The 12,562-nt window shown below is 48.1% G+C and overlaps 1 protein-coding gene across 1 annotated transcript in view; it reads right to left on the bottom strand.

The window, feature by feature from the left end:
• The window catches only part of LOC106566214 (semaphorin-3D), a 132,750-nt gene that overhangs the window by 37,746 nt on the left and 82,442 nt on the right, over positions 1-12,562 (bottom strand). The gene's annotated exons all lie outside the window — the stretch shown is intronic.

Here is a 12,562-nt window from a genome sequence, read left to right as displayed (position 1 = left end):
TACAAATTCAAATGTATTACAAAAATCTATACATCCTTCTTAAAAACTGTAAAACAATACATCACAAACAAACACTTAATGAAGGATAAACAGAGTTATCCCTGAGTTAGCCTGCCCAGCAGCAGGTTAGTTCTGAATGCAGGATAAACAGAGTTATCCCTGAGTTAGCCTGCCCAGCAGCAGGTTAGTTCTGAATGCAGGATAAACAGAGTTATCCCTGAGTTAGCCTGCCCAGCAGCAGGTTAGTTCTGAATGCAGGATAAACAGAGTTATCCCTGAGTTAGCCTGCCCAGCAGCAGGTTAGTTCTGAATGCAGGATAAACAGAGTTATCCCTGAGTTAGCCTGCCCAGCAGCAGGTTAGTTCTGAATGCAGGATAAACAGAGTTATCCCTGAGTTAGCCTGCCCAGCAGCAGGTTAGTTCTGAATGCAGGATAAACAGAGTTATCCCTGAGTTAGCCTGCCCAGCAGCAGGTTAGTTCTGAATGCAGGATAAACAGAGTTATCCCTGAGTTAGCCTGCCCAGCGGCAGGTTAGTTCTGAATGCAGGATAAACAGAGTTATCCCTGAGTTAGCCTGCCCAGCAGCAGGTTAGTTCTGAATGCAGGATAAACAGAGTTATCCCTGAGTTAGCCTGCCCAGCAGCAGGTTAGTTTTGAAGGATTTGTTGCCATAGAAATGTACCTGGCTAAAAGGTGAGCTACTTCCGTGGTACCAGTTATCCCGAGTTAAACTCAGAGTTGACCAAAGTTACCTCGCTAACTCCTCAAACCACTTACCCTCCTGAGCCAACTCTACACCCTGTCTACATGTGTCCTCTGTCCTCTGACTGCCCCCTCTCCCCTCTTCCCCCAACCAGAGAAAACTCCCCCAAAATCGTATAAAGTAGATGTATACAGTACTATAACCCTAAACTATGTCAGTGTGTGATCATTAAAAAGGGAGGAAGCGGATGCAGAGAGGATGTATGCAAAGTAAACAACTTCAGTTAATTATACTTAGCCAGCACAAAGACCAAACATTTTGTCTACAGACAAGAGTCTAGAGACAGGAGACAGGAGTCTAGAGACAGGAGACAAGAGTCTAGGGTGTGCAGCAACACAGAAGGAGTGACAGGTCTTCCTGAATCCTGAGCATAACCAGCTTTGAATATATCTCTAACACCTTGCTGTATAAGATGGCTTTGGAATAAAGAGGAGGAGGAAGAGAAGGAGGGGCAAGGTGGTGAGGAGAAAGAGGAGGAGGAGGAGGAGGAGGAAGAGGAGATAGAGAAGGAGGGGAAAGGTGGTGAGGAGGAGGAGGAGGAGGAAGAGGAGATAGATAAGGAGAAGGAAGAGAAGGAGAGGAAAGGTGATGAGGAGAAAGAGGAGGATGAGGAGGGGAGGAGGAAGAGGAGATAGATAAGGAGGAGGAAGAGAAGCAGAGGCAAGGTGGTGAGGAGAAAGAGGAGGATGAGGAGGGAGGAGGAGGAAGAGGAAGTTGGAGGAAAAGGAGCAGGAGGTTCAGGTGGAGGATTTGGGTTTCCACTGCTGAGGTATCGTTTTGCAGCATCCTTGTGGTTTAACGAGAATTATTATTAAAATCAAACTAATATCTAATCAGACTGGAGATATGTGTAGAAATAAATGATGGTGTCATACATCCCGCCAGCCACATTCATCTTACATGTCCACACATAGCTATTACACAGTTTACATCTTACATGTCCACACATAGCTATTACACAGTTTACATCTTACATGTCCACACATAGCTATTACACAGTTTACATCTTACATGTCCACACATAGCTATTACACAGTGTCAATAATGAATACTTGGACAGTAAAGTCACGAGTTCCGCCGAAGTCGGTCCCTCTCCTTGTTCGAGCGGCGCTCGGCGGTCGACGTCACCGGCCTTCTAGCCATCGCCGATCCACTTTTAATTTTCCATTTGTTTTGTCTTTGTTTTCTACACATCTGGTTTCAATTCCCCCATTACACGTTCATTATTTATTCCCCATGTTTGTGTGCGTGTTACTGACGGCTGGTATTTTGTTCCCGGGTTTTTGTTATTACGCCTGTTTATTTCGTGGTACCGGTATTTTTCCCCGCACCGTAGTATTGTGTTTATACTGGTGTTTTCTTGTATTAAATACCTTGTCCACGCATCTCAGCTCTCCTGCGCCTGACTCCTTTCACCAGTTACCCACAGCCTTGACAAGTAAAGACAAATTATTGCCAATTACAATTCAGACTCCTTGTCTTTTCCCATGTTTAGTTATGTTACAGCTTTATTCTAAAATTGATTAAATAAAACATTTTCCTCAGCAATCTACACACAATACCCCATAATGACAAAGCGAAAACTGTTTTTATTTTATTTGAGCAAATTTATTAAAAAAAATAGAAACCTGAAATACCTTATTTACATAAGTATTCAGACCCTTTGCTATGAGACTCTAAATTGAGCTCAGGTGCATCCTGTTTCCATTGATCATCCTTGAGATGTTTCTACAACTTGATTGGAGTCCACCTGTGGTAAATTCAATTGATAGGACATGATTTGGAAAGGCACACACACCTGTCTACATACACACCTGAGGTCGAAGGAATTGTCCGTAGAGCTCCGAGACAGGATTGTGTCGAGGCACAGATCTGGGGAAGGGTACCAAAACATTCTGCAGCATTGAATCTCCCCAAGAACACAGTGGCCTCCGTCATTCTTAAATGGAAGAAGTTTGGAGGCACCAAGACTCTTCCTAGAGCTGGCCGCACTGCCAAACTGAGCAATCGGGGGAGAAGGGCCTTGGTCAGGGAGGTGACCAAGAACCCAATGGTCACTCTGACAGAGCTCTAGAGTTCCTCTGTGGAGATGGGAGAACCTTCCAGAAGGACAACCATCTCTGCAGCACTCCACCAATCAGGCCTTTATGGTAAAACAACCCTAAGCACACAGACGAGACAACACAGTAGTGGCAGTCTCTGAATATCCTTGAGTGGCCCAGCCAGAGCCCGGACTTGAACCCAATCGAACATCTCTGGGGAGACCTGAAAATAGCTGTGCAGCAACGCTCCCCATCCAACCTGACAGAGCTTGAGAGGATCTACAGAGAAGAATGGGGGAACATCCCCAAATACAGGTGTGCTAAGTTTGCAGTGTCATACCCAAGAAGACTTGAGGCTGTAATCGCTGCAAGTGAAGGGTCTGAATACTAATGTAAATATGGTATTTCATTTAAAAAATGTAATAAATTGGCAAAAATAAATAAAAAATACTGTTTTTGCGTCATCATTATGGTATTGTGTGTAGATTGATGAGGATTGTTTTTGGAATAAGTCTGTAGCGTAACAAAATGTGGAAAAAGTCAAGGGGTCTGAATACTTTCCCGAAGGCACTACAGGTGTTACCATTTCAGATGGATGTAGTTGGTAGATTAGGTTCACAAATCTATGGTACCTACACCTACTTGTGCTACCCAAAGGGGAATAGAAAGGTATCACAAGAGACCCCTGGGTCATCAAAGCAAATCGTATTAGTCACATGCCCCGAATACAACAGGTAACCAACCGTACAATGAAATGCTTATTTACCTAACCAACAATGCAGTTTAACAAATTTACGAATAAGAATACAAAAATAAAAGGAACAAGTCATTAAAGAGCAGCAGTAAAATAACAATAGCGAGACTATATACGGGGGTACCGGTACAAAGTCTATGTGCGGGGGCACCGGTTAGTCAAAGGTAATTGAGGTAATATTTACATGTAGGTAGATTTATTAAAGTGACTATGCATAGATAATAACAGAGAGTAGCAGCAGTGTAGAAGGGGGGAGGGGTCCTCTTGGACCTAGACTTGGTGCTCCGGTACCACTTGCCGTGCGGTAGCAAAGAGAACAGTCTATGACTAGGGTGGCTCGAGTCTTTGACAATTTTTAGGGCCTTCCTCTGACACCGCCTGGTATAGAGGTCCTGGATGGGAGGAATCTTGGCCCCAGTGATGCACTGGGCCATACACACTACCTTCTGTAGTGCCTTGCGGTCAGAGGCCGAGCAGTTGCCATACTAGGCAGTGATGCAACCTGTCAGAATGCTCTCGATGGTGCCGCTGTAAAGCCCATCAAGAAGTCCAGGATCCAGTTGCAGAGGGCGGTGTTCAGTCCCAGGGTTCTTAGCTTAGTGATGAGCTTTGAGGGCACTATGGTGTTGAACGCTTGAGCTGTAGTCAGTGAATAGCATTCTCACATAGGTGTTCCTTTTGTCCAGGTGGGAAAGGGCAGTGTGGAGTAATAATAGAGATTGCATCATCTGTGGACTAGGTTAGTTGGGCTCCCGAGGGGCACAGCCGTCTAAGGCACTGCATCTCAGTGCTAGAGGTGTCACTACAGACCCTGGTTCGGTCCTGGGCTGTATCACATCCGGCCGTTATTGGCAGTCCCATAGGGCTGCTCACAATTGGCCTTGCGTCAATTGGCCCTGCGTCTTCCGAGTTAGGGGAGAGTTTGGCCTGAGTAGGCCGTCATTGTAAAATAAGAATTCGTTCTTAACTGACTTGCCTGGTTAAATAAAATGTAAAAAGTTGATTTTGGCTTCAGTCCGAGTATCCTTTCTCTCACTGTTGTGCTGCAGACTGAGAAACGTGTGCCTCTAGGTCTAGTCTCGCCTGTCAGCACGGCTCACTGTCTGCTGAAGGAGATGGATGAGAAGAGGAGAAAGAGGAACGGCCTGGCTCAAAGTGCTCATAATGAAGTATAATAAGGAAGTATCCTCTTCAACCATCTCATAGGACTTCAATGACAGATATATACACTGCTCAAAAAAATAAAGGGAACACTTTAAACAACACAATGTAACTCCAAGTCAATCACACTTCTGTGAAATCAAACTGTCCACTTAGGAAGCAACACTGATTGACAATAAATTCCACATGCTGTTGTGCAAATGGAATAGACAACAGGTGGAAATTATAGGCAATTAGCAAGACACCCCCAATAAAGGAGTGGTTCTGCAGGTGGTGACCACAGACCACTTCTCAGTTCTTATGCTTCCTGGCGGATGTTTTGGTCACTTTTGAATGCTGGCGGTGCTTTCACTCTAGTGGTAGCATGAGACGAAGTCTACAACCCACACAAGTGGCTCAGGTAGTGCAGCTCATCCAGGATGGCACATCAATGCGAGCTGTGGCAAGAAGGTTTGCTGTGTCTGTCAGCGTAGTGTCCAGAGCATGGAGGCGCTACCAGGAGACAGGCCAGTACATCAGGAGACGTGGAGGAGGCCGTAGGAGGGCAACAACCCAGCAGCAGGACCGCTACCTCCGCCTTTGTGCAGGAGGAGCAGGAGGAGCACTGCCAGAGCCCTGCAAAATGACCTCCAGCAGGCCACAAATGTGCATGTGTCTGCTCAAACGGTCAGAAACAGACTCCATGAGGGTGGTATGAGGGCCCGACGTCCACAGGTGGGGGTTGTGCTTACAGCCCAACACCGTGCAGGACGTTTGGCATTTGCCAGAGAACACCAAGATTGGCAAATTCGCCACTGGCGCCCTGTGCTCTTCACAGATGAAAGCAGGTGAAAGCACAGATGAAAGCACTGAGCACATGTGACAGACGTGACAGAGTCTGGAGACGCCGTGGAGAACGTTCTGCTGCCTGCAACATCCTCCAGCATGACCGGTTTGGCGGTGGGTCAGTCATGGTGTGGGGTGGCATTTCTTTGGGGGGCCGCACAGCCCTCCATGTGCTCGCCAGAGGTAGCCTGACTGCTATTAGGTACCGAGATGAGATCCTCAGACCCCTTGTGAGACCATATGCTGGTGCGGTTGGCCCTGGGTTCCTCCTAATGCAAGACAATGCTAGACCTCATGTGGCTGGAGTGTGTCAGCAGTTCCTGCAAGAGGAGGGCATTGATGCTATGGACTGGCCCGCCCGTTCCCCAGACCTGAATCCAATTGAGCACATCTGGGACATCATGTCTCGCTCCATCCACCAACGCCACGTTGCACCACAGACTGTCCAGGAGTTGGCGGATGCTTTAGTCCAGGTCTGGGAGGAGATCCCTCAGGAGACCATCCGCCACCTCATCAGGAGCATGCCCAGGCGTTGTAGGGAGGTCATACAGGCACGTGGAGGCCACACACACTACTGAGCCTCATTTTGACTTGTTTTAAGGACATTACATCAAAGTTGGATCAGCCTGTAGTGTGGTTTTCCACTTTAATTTTGAGTGTGACTCCAAATCCAGACCTCCATGGGTTGATAAATTGGATTTCCATTGATTATTTTTGTGTGATTTTGTTGTCAGCACATTCAACTATGTAAAGAAAAAAGTATTTTATAAGATTATTTCATTCATTCAGATCTAGGATGTGTTATTTTAGTGTTCCCTTTATTTTTTTTGAGCAGTGTACATTACACAGCATTCCAGAACATTCTAACCACATTCCAGAACTAGTGGCACTCTGCACTCTGCAGAAACAAAGATTCCAGAGCTCAGTGGATACAGAGTCCTGCTCCCTTCGGAACGAAGCAAGGCATGCTTCATCTCTCCTGGAAGTGTTACAGTCCATTTGGACCCCCAACATCTTGTCTAGCAGTAGACAGCACCCCAAGGTGAGTCAGCCAAACTACAGTACTGTGTATAGTCCAACAAAAATAGGCTGGTGAGGTAATATCTAGGAATAACTTTGCAAATGAAAGCCATGCCAGATGTATTAATCATTTTCACATACACAGAAGAAGCAACCTAGCTCACACGCACGCACGTGCACACACACACACACACACACACACACAATTCATTTAATCTCACCCGCTATATCACTTCCCTTCACCTAAATCCACCCTGTGTCAAGTTGTCCTGAAAATAGGAGAAACGTGGGATTTGTAAAGCATTGAGATTCATTCCTACTTTAAAATGAAGGTTTAAAGACCGACGACACATTCACTGTATAATTTCCTCATTCTAACTGTAATCTGAAATCAGTTCTGATCAGATCAACAGGTGAAAATAACCCAGATATCACCTCAGTTGATTTACAATGTAACGTCTACAGTAACATCAAGGACATTCACATGGCTGGGAAAGAGGGCTTAATAAGTATTATTTTATGGTTATAGTGTATTTGTGGATAACGTCTCCCATTAGTTTAATATTTAGATTGTATAATCTTTCTCGTTAATATATCCATCATATGTTACTCTGTTTCCTCTGTTTCCTCTAGGAGAACACCAAGACATGCTCTTTTCATCTTGTGACACACACACACACACACACACACACACACACACACACACACACACACACACACACGCACACACACGCACACACACGCACAGACACGCACAGACACACACACACACACGCACACACGCACACACACACACACACACACGCACAGACACGCACAGACACACACACACACACACACACACACACACACACACACACACACACACACACACACACACACGCACAGACACGCACACGACACACACACACACACACACACACACACACACACACACACACACACACACACACACACACACACACACACACACACACACACACACACGCACACACACACGCACAGACACACACACACACTCACACACTCACACTTCCTGCCAGCTGTTTGCTGTTTTCATAGGCAGAATGGTAGGACAGTGTGTTCTGACCAAGCAAAACAGAATGTGTGTGTGTGTGTGTGTGTGTGTGTGTGTGTGTGTGTGTGTGTGTGTGTGTGTGTGTGTGTGATGAGTTAAGGTTAGAGTTAAGATGGTGTTTAACTTCCTATAAAAAAAAAAACATTACTATTCTTCTTGAACTTATACAGGCCAGGGTAGTATCCCAAATAACACCCTATTCCTGATATAGTGCACTACTTCTGACCCGGATCCATAGCGCTTTGGTCAAAAATAGTGCACTATATATACGGAACAGGGTGCAATTTGGGATACACGGTCGCAGTCATCATCTTTCGGCTCCAGAACTGTCGACCACAGAGTAACAATAGGATGAGGTATACGATCAAATACAGGAATCCCCCTGGGGGGAGAAGCCGAGTCTGAAAACTCATAATGAGGCATTCGTTTGACGCATTCCTTTTCAGACTATTGAAAACTGTGTTTGGTTTTACGGCTGTTTTTTGTTTTCTACCTGGCAATCAATAGGTTTGTTGAATGATAAACCCCCTCATCAGTATGACCATCATTCACTTATTCTACGTGAGCCAAACGTGCTCCTACACAGTGAGCAGGCTTAACATATTCTCTGATTACTTCTGATTGGTCAGTGCCCCGAGCCAAGGGTTTAATTTTGTTTCAACCTTTAGTTTCAACTGCCAAGTCACTAAGAGGCTGAGGATTTAAAGGGTCAGGGGTCGTTTGGTCAAGGGAATTTGATTACTGCTCTCTATACAGGGTTGGGGAGGGTTGTGGAGGTTTGTGGAGGGTTGTGGAGGGTTGGGGAGGGTTTTGGGAGGGTTGGGGAGGGTTGTGGAGGGTTGGGGAAGGTTGGGGAGGGTTTGGGGAGGGTTGGGGAGGGTTTGTGGAGGGTTGTGGAGGGTTGGGGAGGGTTGTGGAGGGTTGGGGAAGGTTGGGGAGGGTTTGGGGAGGGTTGGGGAGGGTTGGGGAGGGTTGTGGAGGGTTTGGGGAGGGTTGTGGAGGGTTGGGGAGGGTTGTGGAGGGTTGGGGAGGGTTGTGGAGGGTTTGGGGAGGGTTGGGGAGGGTTGTGGAGGGTTGTGGAAGGTTGGGGAGGGTTGGGGAGGGTTGTGGAGGGTTGTGGAGGGTTGTGGAGGGTTGGGGAGGGTTTTGGGAGGGTTGGGGAGGGTTGTGGAGGGTTGGGGAAGGTTGGGGAGGGTTTGGGGAGGGTTGGGGAGGGTTTGTGGAGGGTTGTGGAGGGTTGGGGAGGGTTGTGGAGGGTTGGGGAAGGTTGGGGAGGGTTTGGGGAGGGTTGGGGAGGGTTGGGGAGGGTTGTGGAGGGTTTGGGGAGGGTTGGGGAGGGTTGGGGAGGGTTGTGGAGGGTTGGGGAGGGTTGTGGAGGGTTTGGGGAGGGTTGGGGAGGGTTGTGGAGGGTTGTGGAAGGTTGGGGAGGGTTGGGGAGGGTTGTGGAGGGTTGGGGAGGGTTGTGGAGGGTTGTGGAGGGTTGTGGAGGGTTGGGGAGGGTTTGGGGATGGTTGGGGAGGGTTGGGGAGGGTTGTGGAGGGTTGTGGAGGGTTGGGGAAGGTTGTGGAGGGTTGTGGAGGGTTGTGGAGGGTTGGGGAAGGTTGGGGAGGGTTGTGGAGGGTTGGGGAGGGTTGGGGAAGGTTGTGGAGGGTTGTGGAGGGTTGTGGAGGGTTGGGGAGGGTTGTGGAGGGTTGTGGAGGGTTGGGGAGGATTGGGGAGGATTGTGGAGGGTTGTGGAGGGTTGTGGAGGTTCGGGGAGGGTTGTGGAGGGTTGGGGAGGGTTGTGGAGGGTTGGGGAGGGTTGTGGAGGGTTGTGGAGGGTTGTGGAGGGTTGGGAAGGGGAGGGTTGTGGAGGGTTGTGGAGGGTTGTGGAGGGTTGTGGAGGTTGGGGAGGGTTGGGGAGGGTTGGGGAGGGTTGTGGAGGGTTGTGGAGGTTTGGAGAGGGTTGGGGAGGGTTGTGGAGGGTTGTGGAGGTTCGGGGAAGGTTGTGGAGGGTTGGGGAGGGTTGGGGAGGGTTGTGGAGGGTTGTGGAGGGTTGGGGAGGGTTGTGGAGGGTTGGGGAGGGTTGGGGAGGGTTGGGGAGGGTTTGGGGACGGTTGTGGAGGGTTGTGGAGGGTTGGGGAGGGTTGGGGAGGGTTGTGGAGGGTTGTGGAGGGTTGGGGAGGGTTGTGGAGGGTTGTGGATGGTTGTGGAGGGTTGGGGAGGGTTGTGGAGGGTTGGGGAGGGTTGTGGAGGGTTGTGGAGGGTTGTGGAGGGTTGGGGAGGGTTGTGGAGGGTTGGGGAGGGTTGGGGAGGGTTGTGGAGGGTTGTGGAGGGTTGGGGAGGGTTTGGGGAGGGTTGTGGAGGGTTGGGGAGGGTTGTGGAGGGTTGTGGAGGGTTGTGGAGGGTTGGGAAGGGAGGGTTGTGGAGGGTTGTGGAGGGTTGTGGAGGTTGTGGAGGGTTGTGGAGGGTTGTGGAGGGTTGGAGAGGGTTGGGGAGGGTTGTGGAGGGTTGGGGAGGGGAGGGTTGTGGAGGGTTGTGGAGGGTTGGGGAGGGTTGTGGAAGGTTGTGGAGGGTTGGGGAGGGTTGTGGAGGGTTGTAGAGGGTTGGGGAGGGTTGTGGAGGTTTGGAGAGGGTTGGGGAGGGTTGTGGAGGGTTGTGGAGGTTCGGGGAAGGTTGTGGGTCTGACTTGACAATCTGAAAACATGTACGCACGCACGCACACACACACACACACACACACACACACACTGCAGTGACTAGATAAAAGGGTGTGTCAGGGAAACCCACCCTTTTTGTCTATTTGTGGTTAGACTCTTGGCTTCTGTATCAGTGCAGAATATTACAGTGTAATAATATGACTGGAAGTAAAATGTGCCTCGCCCACAGCCGGAGCTGTCGTCGTCATGACACTGAACACAGTTCTCTGTCTGACACACTCCACTAGGAATGAGTTGGCAGGCCAGGCAGTCTCTAACCTCACACACACACACACACACACACACACACACACACACACACACACACATACCGACACACACCCACACACGCATGCGCACGCGCACACACATGCACACACACACACAGACACACACACACACATACACATGCATGCGTGAACATACACACACACACACACACACACACACACACACACACACACACACACACACACACACACACACACACACACACACACACACACACACAAACCTAATCAGCTCAAAGACTTTCTGAACCACTGCAGGCTATCGCCATAGAGACATCTGGAATTCCACTGAGTTCCAAACACCTGGTAGCCACCTGACTGACTGACTCTGTCCCTTTGGTACTGTGGAAGGTTTCAGATGGGGTTCAGCAAAATATTCACCGGAAATACATGTCAATGTTGAGGCAAAATTTGGTACTACTAAATACCTTCTCAAGGGCAGTAGATCCTCTTTTTAACACTACAACAAAACTACAGGAAGCAAAGATCCAACTTTAAAGTCTTCAGTGCTCTCTACTGATTCTTACCATGCTAGCAGGAGTAACCATGAGTTACCGCATCAGTACTGAGGATCTCGGTAAGACATAAACCAGAAACAACCATGAAATGGACCTGAACCATCATGCGTGCTCCAAATCACACTCCATAACGCTCCGTAATCTTAACTGGGAATAACATTTTACAGTTTGAATGTTTTTTTTCAAGGTTAGACTGAAATTGAAAACACAGCCGTATGGTAGTAAAAACCAACCGTAGGAGTTGTCCATGTTACACCTTAGAGGAGATGGCCGTTTTATCACACATTTTTAAATGTTTTATTTACATTTTTATTTCACCTTTATTTAACCTGTGAGGCCAGTTGAGGACAAGTTCTCATTTACAACTGCGACCTGGTCAAGATAAAGCAAAGCAGTGTGACAAAAACAACAACACAGAGTTACATATGGAATAAACAATTGTACAGTCAATAACACAATAGAAAAATCTGTATACAGTGTGTGCAAATGAAGTAAGGAGGTAAGGCAATAAACAGGCCAATAGTGGCGAAGTAATTACAATTTAGCAATTAACACTGGAGTGATAGATGTGCAGATGTGGATGTGCAAGTAGAAATAGTGGTGTGCAAAAGAGCAGAAAAACAAAAACAAATATTGGATGAGGTAGGTAGTTGGCTGGATGGGCTATTTACAGATGGGCTGTGTACAGCTGCAGCGATCGGTAAGCTGCTCTGACAGCTGATGTTTAAAGTTAGTGAGGGAGATATAAGTCTCCAACTGCAGAGATTTTTTGCAATTCGATCCAGTCATTTGCAGCAGAGAACTGGAAGGAAAGGCGGCCAAAGGAGAAATTGGCTTTGGGGGTGACCAGAGAGATATACCTGCTGGAGCGCGTGCTACGGGTGGGTGTTGCTATGGTGACCAGTGAGCTGAGATAAGGCGGAGCTTTACCTAGCATAGACTTATAGATGACCTGGAGCCAGTGGATTTGGCGACGAGTATGAAGCGAGGACCAGCCAACAAGAGCGTACAGGTCACAGTGGTGGGTGGTGGTATATGGGGCTTTGGTGACAAAACGGATGGCACTGTGATAGACTGCATCCAATTTGCTGAGTAGAGTGTTGGAGGCTATTTTGTCAATGACATCGCCGAAGTCAAGGATCGGTAGGATAGTCAGTTTTACGAGGGTATGTTTGGCAGCGTGAGTGAAGGAGGCTTTGTTGCGAAATAGGAAGCCGATTCTAGATTTAACTTTGGATTGGAGATGTTTAATGTGAGTCTGGAAGGAGAGTTTACAGTCTAACCAGACACCTAGGTATTTGTAGTTGTCCACATATTCTAAGTCAGAACCGTCCAGAGTAGTGATGTTAGGCGGGCTGGTGCGGGCAGCGATCGGTTGAAGAGCATGCATTTAGTTTAACTAGCATTTAAGAGCAGTTGGAGGCCACGGAAG

This window comes from Salmo salar, chromosome ssa12 (genome assembly GCF_905237065.1).
Source record: "Salmo salar chromosome ssa12, Ssal_v3.1, whole genome shotgun sequence".
NCBI classification, from domain to species: domain Eukaryota; kingdom Metazoa; phylum Chordata; class Actinopteri; order Salmoniformes; family Salmonidae; genus Salmo; species Salmo salar.
Note: the sequence above shows the minus strand (reverse complement) of the source record. Positions and strands in the feature narration are given on the sequence as shown.